At 39.5% G+C, this 11,568-nt stretch overlaps 1 pseudogene; it reads left to right on the top strand.

Moving 5' to 3' along the window:
• The first annotated feature begins 579 nt into the window (after window positions 1-579).
• Window positions 580-678, top strand: LOC111760450 (U6 spliceosomal RNA; annotated as a pseudogene).
• The last annotated feature ends 10,890 nt before the right edge of the window (window positions 679-11,568 follow it).

The following is an 11,568-nucleotide window of genomic DNA, read 5'->3' on the forward strand; positions in this document are numbered from 1 at the left end:
AATGATGAGCAGAAATTTATGCAAAAGAAAGCAAAAATACAATACAGCAGGGAATCTTAACCGTTTTTGTTCCACAGAGCCCTTACTAAGTCTGCACTATCTTGTGTGTTATTTAATAAATACATCACACCCACACCAACACGTCCCCACAAGAATAATGGTTTTTTTGAATTTCAATTCAAGCTCATGGACCCCTTGTTAAGAACCCCTGCAATAGAGGGAATCAATAATATGAAAATACTTTCCAAAAGCCAATAAAATACAAAGCAAATGATATTTGGAATGAAAAGAGTACATACTTTCAGTTACAACAGAGATTTAAAAGAGAATAAGAGAATATTATTTTTGAAACTTGATGCTAAAAAAAAATTGGCATGATAAAAATGGCAGTTTCCTAGAAAAATAGAACTTAGCAAAATGGAAATAAAAAATTCAAATGGGCCCGTAATCTTGAAGTGTTCAAGCAGTCCTGTGTTCGGTTTCCTGAGGAATGCGGCATTTCCTTATAGACTACATTTGCCAGGACTCTCTCGGTTGTGAATAACGGGAATCCAACACAAAATGGCTCCGGCAGCGCTTGCTGCAGCAGCACGTACTAAAATAGGAACGATACAGGGAAGATGAGCACGGCCCCTGCGTAAGGATGACACACAAATCTATGAAGCCTTCCCTCTTTTTCAATTGGTGTGACCTATGGACTGTGGTGAACAGCAACACTGTAACATTCTTGCCTCAAGGACAATGATGTACTGTGTTGATAATGGGGGAGGGGTATGGAAAAATTGTGCCAAATGTACGTTACGGACCATGGGTGCTGGTAATAGTCTGGCGATATTATCTCATAATCAGCAACAAATGTTCCTCCACAGTGTGGCTACTTGGTGAAGGGGTGTTGTATGGGAATTCTACACGTGTGCATGATTGATTTTTAAGTTCACAACTCCTGTAGTAAAAACACACTTAAAAATACTAAGAGGGAGGGTTGATGGAAAAATACTGCAAAAGTAAGAAATGGACTTTAGTTAGTAGGACTATTTTGACAATATTCTCCCATAATTTCTAACCAGTGTTTCACAACAATGCAAGGTGTCGGTGGTGGGGTGACGTATGGGAACCCTGTACGATGTTATGCATGTTTGTTTTGTAAGTTTACAACTTTTACTATATTGTTTATGTATGTTCATAGATGAATGATATAGTTCAATAAAACTAGGAAAAAAAAAAAAAGCTCCAGCCAAGTTTCAGAGTCACCGGCTGAAGAAAGCGGAAGGCCCGGCTCAGCGGCGACGCCAGGCCTGCCTGCACCTGCGACGCAGTCAGAAGCCTGCTCTTTCCTCTCGGCCCGGCTCCCCTCTCAGGCAGGCCCTTCCAAGTCAGTGCACACACAGCTCTCCCCACCGCAGCTCAAGGCGGACCCTCCACGAGGGTGGCAACCCCCCAGCCCCAGCCTTCCCAGCACGGATCTCAGCACGCGCTCTGACAACTGAGTTGAAGCACTCATGCCCGTCCTGGCTCCCTGCTGGCCTCTAGGCAGGGCTGCAGGATGACCTCTGCGGGCCCTGGGCACTTCAGCTCTTCCTCCACAAAGCACATAAACACTCCGTTTATGGCAGCAGTGATACAGACTAATATACTAAGATAAAAACTGTTGACTCTTGAAGGTCATCTTTTCTCCTTCTGATTTTAAAGGAAGGTCAAACATTTTCATGACCCCCCCTCCCCCCAAGTACTATGAACCCTGGGCATTGCTCCTCGTAGGCTCAGTGGTTGAGTCTGCCTCGCCTGTGGGGTCGCTGGCTTGGCCAGGCCTGGAAGCCACGTGCTTACCCTGGAACTGGGGAGGTGGGGTTCATCCAAGATGGGCCGAGACTACAAGGGAGGGTCCCACAAAGAAAACGTCAAGGGTCTTTAATCTGAGAAGATAGCACGTAAAAAAGGCCCCCGAGGCAGGCAAACAGCAGAGGCAAACAGCCAAAAGCAGGAAGCAGTCTTCTGTGGCTGCAGCCCTTATCAGGGCCACACTTCCTGTGCCAGGTCTGCATCTGAACTGGTGGTGGAGGTAGTGGGGCATGGGGAGGGAGGGAAGATAGCGAAGAAGAGGCAGATGGAACTTTGACATTGAGTTGCTCACCGCAAGGACCTCTTTCCCTGGAGACCCATTTGTTGAGCGTAAAACCCAAAGGTTGTTTCTAAAAATGTTGGCTTCATAGCAGATGTGGGGTTGAATTTTCTTCCTTCCTTCCTTCCTTCCTTCCTTCCTTCCTTCCTTCCTTCCTTCCTTCCTTCCTTCCTTCCTTCCTTCCTTCCTTCCTTCCTTCCTTCCTTCCTTCCTTCCTTCCTCCCTCCCTCCCTCCCTCCCTCCCTCCCTCCCTCCCTCCCTCCCTCCCTCCCTCCCTCCCTGCTCTTTCTTGCTCTCTCGCTCTCTCACTCTCTTGTTCTCTTTCTTGCTTGCTCTTTCTTTCTCTCTCTCCCTCTGCTCTTTCTGTCAACTTTCGTTGTGTGTTGAAACCTTTGGTCTAAATAAAAGGCATAAATCCAACCTGCAGGCTGCATGTTGGCACACAGCACTTTGACAGAGAAGGGGACACACTATATTTTAGTGTGCTAAGTCTTTCCTTAAACTTTGAACTAGTTGCTTGACCGCTATATGGTATTCTTTACCCTCCCCCTTTTACATATTAGTCGTCATATGCATTTTACCTACAAACATTACAGACCTCACCAAGCAAAGTTATAGTTTTTGCTTTTAATAGTCATTCATACTTTAAATGTTTAAGAGAAAAAAAAGTCTATAGTCTATTATATTTTCTTGGATATTTACCATTTCTGTGGTTCTTCTTTCATTCCTGAAGTTCCAAGCTTCCCTCTGGTAATATTTCCCTTCAACCTGAAGAACATCCTTTAGACTTTTTGGTTTTTAACAGCAACTTTGCTGGCAACACATCTTAGTTTTCCTTCATCTGAGAATGTCTTCATTCCATTGTCTTTCCTCATTTAAGTTGCCTCAGGCCACCGTAACAAAGTACCACCAACTGGGGGGCTGGAGACAACAGAAACATATTATCTCACAGTTCTAGAGGGTAGAAGTCCAAGATCTGTGAGGGACAATTCTTCCTTGCCTCTTCCTAGTTCCTGCTGGCAATACTCGGGCTTCCTCTCTGCACTAGTCATCACATGGCCTTCTCCCTAGGATCTGTCTGGGCCTCCTCTCCCCTTCTTTTTTTTTTTTTTCTTTAATGGTACCGGGGCCATGTATTGCCCAAGATCTTGTGTGTGGAAAGCCAGCACACAACCACCAAACCACATCGGCTCCCCTAAGTTGGCTCCCTCATTTGTTTTGCTTGCTGTTTGTTTTTGTTTTAGGAGGCACTGGGGATTGAACCTAGGACTTCCCATGTGGGAAGCAGGCACTCAATTGCTCGAGCCACATCCACTCTGCTCCTCTCCCCTTCTTAGAAGGTCACCCGCCATGTTGGATTAAGAACCCACCTTACTCCAATATGACCCGATTTTAACTTGCCTAATGCCAACTGTAACGAGCCTATTTCCAACAGAGTCACATTCTGAGGTACTGGGGCTTGGGAATTCAGCACACCTCTCCTGGGGACCACATTCAAACCATAATATTCCTGAAGGGTATTTTCATGGGATATGTAATTCTGGGTAGACAATTATTTTCCTTTAGCCCTTGAAAGATGTTGCTCTGCTGTCTTCTGCTTCTGTGGTTTCTGATAAACAATCCACAATCATTTGAATTGTTGTTTTCCCATATGCAATGTGTGCATTTTTTCTGTCCGTTTTCAAGATTTACTCTTGATCTTTCACTTGCATCAGTTTCATTGTTATATGTTTGAGTGTGGTTTTTGTTGAGTTTACCTTACTTGAGATTTGCTATACTTCTTGAATCCATCAATGTTTCTCTTTCATGAAATTTGGTAAATGTCAGCCATTATTTCTTCAATTTTTTTTCTTGTATCAATCACTTCCTCTTCTCTCGTTGGGCTCCAGTGACATAATCATAAAACATTGTCCCATGAGTTCCTGAGGCTTTATTATTTTTTTTCATTATATGTTTCTCTTTGTGGTTCAGATTGAATAATTTTTGTTACCCTATCAAGTCCACCATCTATTTTCTCTGTCATCTCCATCCTGTGAATTTTTTCCATCCCTTTAATTTTTTAAAAATATTTTTAAGTTCTAAATTTTCCATTTAGTTGTTTCTATTTCTCAGCTGAGAACATCTATCTTTGTTTTTTTTATTGTTTTACAAGGGCATTTACTTTTACTTCCTGGAGTGTAATTATAAAAGCTCTTTCAACATCTGAATTATCTGGGGATTGTCATCTTTTGTTGATTATCTTTTCCCTTGAGAACTGGTCTTATTTTCCTGCTTATTTGCATTTCATATAATTTTGGATTATATTCTGGACATTGTGAATACTATGTTCTGAGACTCTAGGTACTGTTAAATCTCTGGAGAATGATTTTGGTTTTGTGTTTGTTTGTTTTCACAAGCAATCAACCCTTGTTAGGTTCATACAGCAAATCTGCCTTCTCTGGTGGTAAAAACAATGCCACCTCTTTATAGTTTTCAAAGCCTTTGCTTGTGAGAATATAAAGGAAAAGTACAGCAGAGTTCCTTTCTGGTGATGGAACAGCTTGATTGTGGTAATAGTAATGCAAATCTATACATGGGACAAAGTTGTCCAGATCTAGACATACACACAATCACACATTGTGCATTCACAAATGAATGCAGGTTTTGCCGGAGTGGGCTGTTTCAGGGACCTATAGGGTGGGAGGTGTCTGGACGCTGATCTGGAGAGACTGCAGCAGAATTAGTGCTTGCTCAAGGTGCTGCAGGCAACATTTCTTATTTGTTGTGCTTCCTCATCCTCAATTTCCTCTTTTCTGTGTGTACTGATTTTGGCTACCAATGCTATCCCCTTTCCTTTACATCATTCTATCCTCCATCATTTATTATTTCTCTTACATTCCACCTCTCTTTGTTTAGCCCACAATATTTCTGACTTTTTATCTCTAATACCTCTAATCTGTTTTCTATCCTTTATTCACTCTCTATATTACTGTCCTTTCTTTTCTCTTTCCCTCTCTCCTGACCACAATGGCCTTTTAATTCATACTATATTCAGTTTAGTATCTCATTATATGGTTATACTATCACTTTTTTATGGCTATAACTATACACAGCATGAGTTCAATATCCATTCTCCTAGATCTCACATGGTTCTCTGCTAACATTCACTATCAATACTGCTATTATATTTTATTTTCTTACCCCTTTTGCTTTCTCTGGCCTTAATATTTTCCTTCAAGGGAACTTAGCCAACAATAAGGAAATAGAATAAGAGGAAGAAATTTTCCTTCAAGGGAACTTAGCCAACAATAAGGAAATAGAATAAGAGGAAGAAAGTGACAAAGAAAAGACTTAACATGCACACTAAAACAACAACTAATTAAACCCTGAGACAAAGAAGCTAATCAACTGAATAAACCCAACAAGATAAAATGATTACCAGACAGCAATAAAAAACTACAGACCATACCAATAATCAGGAAAACATGGCCCAATCCAATGAACAAACTAAAAACCAGGAAGAGAAGTGGAACACCAAACAAATAATTAAAGTTCAAAACATGTATCATGGACCAATTCAATGAAGTGAAGGAAGAAATTAAACATATTAGGAAAACACTTGGAGACCATACTGGAGAAATTGTAATCATGCACAAAAAGATAACGGATATGATAGGGATCAACAGCACAATCCAAGAAATAAAAAATACACTCTCAGCAAATAACAGCAGATTTGAAGAGGCAGAGGAAAGAATTAATGAGTGGAAGACAGTACAATCAAACAGATAGGAGAATTGAATGATAAAAAGATAGGAAAAATTCAGCAGGGACTTAGGGACCTGAATGACAACGCAAAATGCACAAACATACACATCATAGGCCAGTCTCGAAGCCAAACTCAGCATGTAAATGCAATGCCTTCCCCCCAGCGTGGGACATGACACCCGGGGATGAGCCTCCCTGGCAACGAGGGACCACTATCAACTACCAACTGATGATGCAACTGGAAAATGACCTTATACGGAAGGTTCAATGCAGATCAGCAGAATATCCATGTCTACATAAAATACCATGACTTTAAAATGCTGTTTGACCTAAAGTAAGGGGGAAATGGAAAGGAGAAATGAGTTTATATGGCTACGAGTTTCTAAAAAAGAGTCTGGAGGCTGGCAGAAGGTTTGCCCCCATGCACAACTGAGCAGAGTCAGAGAGACAGATAAAGCAGATACAACCCCCAGATATTGGTTCCTTTGAGGGCTAAAGAGACCCACGGGAGTTATGGTCATGGCCGATGGGGTTAACTACCAGGGCAGATGGCCCCTCTTTGGAAATGGTGTTTATGTGTGATGAATCTGGACTCAGATGGGATCTCCCTTCATAAGACTTTCATGCCAATGTGCTGGAGGTGCAGTTAATGTTGGGGTTTAAGATATATTTAGGGGATTTGAATCTCTGGACTGACAATGTGATAGCCAGGTCCTGAGCCTCAACAGACTCCAGCACCTACAATCTGATCTATTGGACTTACCACACTCAGCTAAGATGGAGTTGAAGAAGGACAACCACCACACCATGGAGCCTAGAGTGATTACAACTGAAAATGGGAGGATTGCATCCAGCATTCATGTGGAATCTGAGCCTCCTCTTGACATAGAGGTGCAATGGACACAACCAATCCAATGTCCACATAGAAGAGGTGGCATTGGATTGGGAAAAGTGGACATGGTGGACGATGGGTATGGGGAAAGGCAGGAAGAGATGAGAGGTGGAGGCGTCTTTGGGACATGGAGCTGCCCTGGATGGTACTTCAGAGGCAATCACCGGACATTGTAAATCCTCACAGGGCCCACTGGATGGAATGGAGGAGAGTATGGGCTATGATGTGAACCAATGTATATGAGGTGCAGAGGTGCCCAAAGATGTACTTACAAAATCCAATGGATGTGTCATGATGATGGGAACGAGTGTTGTTGGGGGGGGGAGAGGGGGGGGTGGGGGAATGGGGTTGAATGGGACCTCACATATATATTTTTAATGTAATATTATTACAAAGTCAATAAAAAATAAAAAAATAAAAAAATAAAAAAAAACATACACATCATAGGCATCACAGAAGGAGAAGAGAAGGGAAAGGGGACAGAAGGGGTGTTGAGGAAATAATGGCTGAAAACTTCCCAAACCTATTGAGGAAGATGCATGTACATGTCCAGGAAGCACAATGCACCCCAAACAGCATAAATCCCAACAGGCCTACCCCAAGACATATACTTGTCAAATTATCCAATGTGCAAGACAAAGAGAAAATACTAAAAGCAGCAAGAGAAAAGAGAACAATCACATACAAGGGAGGCTCCATAAGATTAAGTGCTGATTTCTCATCTGAACCCATGGAGGCAAGAAGGCAGTGGTATGATATAGTCAAGGTACTAAAAGAAAAGAATTTCCAACCAAGAATACTCTATCCAGCAAAGCTAGCCTTCAAAAATGATGGAGAGTTCAAAATATTCACAGATAAACAGAAACTAAGAGAGTATGCCAACAAGAAACCTACCCTTCATGAAATACTAAAGGGAGTTCTGCAGGAGGAAAGAAAAAAACAGGAGAGACAGAGTTGGAGAAGAGTGTAAGATCAACTAAAACAACAAAAAGAGGGGAAAAAAATCAACCTATGACAAACACAAATCCAAAGAAAATATGGCTAATATAAGTAATTCCTTGAAAGTAGTAACACTGAATGTCAATGGATTAAACTCACCTGTTAAGAGACACAGATTGGAAGATTGGATAAGGAAATATGACCCATCTATATACATCTACAAGAAACACATCTTAGACCCAGGGATTCAAGGAGATTGAAACTGAATGGCTGGAAAACAATCTTACAGGCAAATAATAACTAAAAAAGGGCAGGTTTAGCTATATTAATATTGGACAAAATAGACTTTAAATGAAAAACTATTGTGAAAGACAAAGATGGATGCTACATATTAGTGAAAGGAATAATCTTTCAAGAGGAAAGAACAATCATAAACATTTATGCCCCTAACAAGAGTGCCTCCAAATGCATGAGGCAAACACTGGAGAAACTAAGTGAAGGAATAGATGCCTCTACAATTATAGTGGGGGGCTTTAACACACCACTATCATCATTGGACAGAACATCTCAAAAGAGAATCAATAAAGAAACAAAGACTTTGAACAATATATTAGAAGAGCTGAACCTAATATACATATACAGAACTTTACACCCAAATACAGCAGGATAGACATTCTTCTCAAGTGCACATGGATAATTCTCCAAGATAGACTACATGCTAGGCCACAAAGAAAGTCTCAATGAATTCAGAAAGACTGAAATCATACAAAATAATTTCTCTGACCACAGTGGAATGAGGCTAGAAATCTGTAAGGGCCAGAGACCCAGATTTGGCACCAAGATATGGAAGCTAAACAACACACTCTTAGAAAAACAGTGGATCAAGGAGATTTCTCAAGAGAAATCAATAACTACCTTGAAACTAATGAAAATGATAACACAACATATCCAAACCTATGGGATGCAGCAAAAGCTGTACTGAGAGGGAAATTCATAGCCATAAATTCATACATCAAAAAAGCAGAAAGAACTAAAATTGAAGAACTAACTGCACAATTGGAGGAATTTATTTTAAAAAAACAACAAACTAACCTCAAAGAAATAAGAAAGAAAGAAATAACAAAGATCAGAGCAGAACTAAATGAAATAGAAAATAAGAAAGCACTAAAAAAAATAAACAAAATAAAGAGCTGGTTCATTGAGAAGATCAATAAAATTGACAAACCCTTAGCTAGACTAACAAAGGAAAAAGAGAGAAGATGCAAATACACAAAATAAGAAATGAGAAAGGGGATATCACCACTGACCCCACTGAAATAAAGACTATCATAAGAGGATACTTTGAAAAACTATATGCCAACAAGAAGGACAATTTAAAGGAAATGGACAAATTCCTAGAAACACATATACAGCCTACATTGACAAAAGAAGAAATCGATGATCTCAACAAACCAATCACAAGTAAAGAGAATCAGTCACTAAAAACCTCCCAACTAAGAAGAGCCCTGGCCCAGGTGGCTTCACAGGTGAATTTGACCAAACATTCTGGAAAGAACTAACACCAATCTTGCTTAAACTCTTCCAAAAAATCAAAATAGAAGGAACATTGCCTAACTCATTTTATGATGCTAACGTTACTAAAGCCAAACAAAGACACCACAAGAAAGGAAAATTACAGACCAATCTCTCTAATGAATCTAGATGCAAAAATCCTCAACAAAATACTTGCTAATCATATTCAACAACCCATTAAACAAATTATACACCATGACCAAGTGGGTTTCATTTGTGGTATGCAAGGATGGTTCAACATAAGAAAACCAATTAATGTAATACACCACATAACCAGATTGAAGGAAAAAAATCACATGATCATAACTATAGATGCAGAAAAAGCATTTGACAAAATACAGCACACTTTCTTGATAAAAACAATGCAAAAGATAGGAATAGAAGGAAACTTTCTGAACATAATAAAGGGTATATATGAAAAACCCACAGCTAACATCATTTACAATAGTGAAATCCTAAAAATCTTTCCCTCTAAGATCAAGAACAAGACAAGGATGCCCATTATCACCCCTTCTATTTAACACTGTGTTAGAAGTACTTGCTTGAGCACTGAGGCAAGACCCAGATATAAAAGGCATCCAAATAGGAAAAGAAGAAGTCAAAATTTCACTATTTGCAGACGACATGATCCTATACATAGAAAGCCCTGAGAAGTTTACAACAAAGCTTCTAGAACTTATAAATGAGTTGAGTAAAATTGCAAGGTATAAGATCAATACACAAAAATCAGTAGCATTTCTGTACACCAATGATGAGCACTCTGAGGAGGAAATCATGAAACAAAATACCATTTACAATAGTAAATTTTAAAAATCAAATACCTAGGAATAAATTTAACTAAAGATGTAAAAGAATTCTACACAGAAAACTACACAACACTGTTCAAGGAAATCAAAGAAGACCTAAATAAATGGAAGAATATTCCCTATTTACATATAGGAAGACTAAATATTATTAAGATGTCTTGCCAAAACTGATCTACAGATTCAATGCAATCCCAATAAAAATCAACACAGCATTTTTTAATGAACTAGAAAAAGTAACTATGAAATTTATCTGGAAAGGAAAGAGGCCCCAAATAGCCAGACATATTGAAAAAGAAAAATGAAACTGGAGAAATCACACTACCTGACTTCAAAACATACTACAAAACTACAGTAGTAAAAATGTCATGGTATTGGCACAAGGATAGAAACACGGACCAATGGAACTGAATTGAGCGTTCTGATACAGATCCTCATATATACAGTCATCTGTTATTCGACAAGGCCACCAAGCCCACTCAACTGGGAGAGAATGGCTCCTCAACAAATGGTGCCTAGAGAATTGGATATCCTTATGCAAAAGAAGGAAAAAGGATTACCATCTCATACCTTATACAAAAATCAACTCAAGATGGATCAAAGACCTAAATATAAGAGCCAAGACCATAAAGACCTTGGAAAATAATGTAGGGAAGCATCTATAGGACCTTGTAATAGGAAATGGCTTCATGAACTTAACACCCAAAGCACCAGCAGCAAAAACAAATAGATAAATGGGACTTCCTTAAAATTAAGGCCTTTTGCACCTCAAAGGAGTTTATCAAGAAAGTGAAAAGAGAGCCTACACAATGGGAGAACATCTTTGGTAACCATGTATCTGATAGGAGACTTATATCCTGCATATATAAAGAACTCCTGTATCTCAAAAATAAAAAGACAAACAACCCATTTAAAAATTGGGGAAAATATTTGAACAGAAGCTTCTCCAAAGAAGAAATACAAATGGCTAAACAGCACGTGAAAAAATGCTCAAAATCACTAGCTATTAGGGAAATGCAATCAAAACTACAATAAGATACCATCTTACTCCAATAAGACTGGCAGCTATCAAAAAAAACAGAAGACTGCAAGTGCTGGCGAGGATGTGGAGGAATGGAACACTCATCCACTGCTGATGGGAATGCAGAAGGATCACAGCCACTCTGGAGGACAATTTGGTGATTTCTCAAAAAGTTAGCTATAGATTTGCCATATGACCCAGCAATTCCACTTCTGGGTATATACCCAGAAGAACTGAAGATAAGGACACAAACCAATAAATCCACACCAATGTTCATAGCAGCATTATTCACTATTTTGAAAAGTTGGAATCAACCCAAATGCCCATCAACAGATGAATAGATAAATAAAATGTGGAATATATATACAATGGAATACTACTCAGCTATAAGAAGGAATACCGTACAAGCACAAAATGATGATGATGGAACAGCCCAACCAGGGCTTAACTTCAACTGTAGGCAAAACAATTCCATTCT

This window comes from Dasypus novemcinctus, chromosome 2 (assembly GCF_030445035.2).
Source record: "Dasypus novemcinctus isolate mDasNov1 chromosome 2, mDasNov1.1.hap2, whole genome shotgun sequence".
Taxonomy (NCBI): Eukaryota; Metazoa; Chordata; class Mammalia; order Cingulata; family Dasypodidae; genus Dasypus; species Dasypus novemcinctus.